Consider the following 1,965-nt stretch of genomic DNA (forward strand, 5'->3'; position numbering starts at 1 on the left):
ATGCAAAGAAAAAGTATTTATCATTGATGGGCTCAGGTTCATATTCGAAAACCACTTTTTTTACCTTCAACGGTTGGATTATCGGCAAACATCAGGAACGGTTATGAGTACAAAAGTAGCCCCCCACATACGCCAACTCAGTCATGGGGTTCCATGAACAAAAAAAATCTACAACCAATCTTCTAATATTGGTGACACGTTCTATACACAAATCAGAAAAAACTGGAAAAGACACCTGGATGATTGTTTATTTTATAGCAGGAAAAATATTGACAAGTTAATTGAATTCAAAACATGATAAACCACCTCGACAATAACCCCAAAGACCTTGCCTTTCTGGATATCCTAATAAAAAACCAACATGGGAAAATAGAAACGGACATATTCTACAAACCCACCAACTCCAAACAGTACCTTCTTTTCACATTGTGTCACCCGAAACACACCAAACTCAATATTCCCTTCAAGCTGGCAAAACGAATTTGTACCATAGTATCAGAACCATCCATGACTAGAGGAACTGAAGGACATTTTATCCAAAGAGCTTCCTCCTGGCATAGTCCGCAACGGAATAAACATGGCGAAACAAATGGATATCAATGAACTTAGGAATGCAAAAGACAAAAAGAAGGAAAAATGTCACCATTCGTATCAACCTTCAATTCCAGGAACACTGAAATGTTTGATCACATCCATAAAAACCTCCCCATCTTATTTGTAGAGAAAAAAATGAGAAAAATCCTAGAAAAAACAACAAATCATCAAAGCAAATGCAACCCAAAACACTAAAACTCATTCTCACTGGAGCAAAAACGCACAAAGAAAACCCCCAACCAACAGTCACAAAATGTGGGAAAGCAAACTGTGGCACTTGTTATTACCTAATTCAGGGGGCAAGAATTTAAATTCAAAGATGGCCACCAAACCTTTAAAATCAAGTTCAATCTCACCTGCAGCACGGAAAATCTGATCTACATAATCACATGCAATGGTTGCCAACATAATTACTAGGTCACACGGGCAGATCGTTTATGACGACAGAATGACGACCCATCGCCAACAATCCGAGACAAAGACAAGGAAAATTCTTTAAGAAGAGTGACATTGCATCCTGTGCAGGAATGGTCTTACCCAATTTTAAAAAATATTCCCCTCTACAAGTGCTCAGATTCTTTTAAACATGAACATAAACAAAGATTAGATAAAGAAAATTATCAATATGTAATAAACCACAATGACATATAGACACAAACCACAACCAAGAAATAAGAACAAACACTTAAAAAGAATTTTATAAATATTATCATCATTTTGAAAAATACTTCCCATCGTTTCCTAAATCTTTTTCCAATATTCATATATGCCAGCACACACAAACACAACACACACACACACACACACACACACACACACACAACACACACACACCCACACATACACTCACACGCACGTACATACATACACAAACACACAATACACATACACTTACACACAAAAAAAACATTGCAAAAACACTCACACACACGCACCAACCACATCCACAAAATATATTACGCTAGTTACCCCATACACATACACAAGGTGGTGACACTCAAAAGACTACAACTAACCCAAAAAAAATCCCAATTCTTTCTTCAACTAGACATTCGCACAACATACACACCCATAACACACAGTGGTCAGTTCCAACATATTGAAAGGACAGTCAAAACACAACACACCAACCCCCCGACACACACACACAAGTGGACATAATAAACCTATTCAATAAATACTTTTAGCTTACCTTGTCAGGAATACATAAAGACTTCTTTTAGACAATAGACACCCCTCCATCACTCTTAACACTTTCAACGCTATACCAAACTATATTTAAAAGAGACTTTAAACAAAAACTCCCAGACATGTTCTTGACTCCCAGACAGAAGAGAAACTGTTTTACTTCAAAGTTTTTAAAATTTTTTA

The sequence above is a fragment of the Octopus sinensis genome, linkage group LG7, assembly GCF_006345805.1.
Source record: "Octopus sinensis linkage group LG7, ASM634580v1, whole genome shotgun sequence".
Taxonomy (NCBI): Eukaryota; Metazoa; Mollusca; class Cephalopoda; order Octopoda; family Octopodidae; genus Octopus; species Octopus sinensis.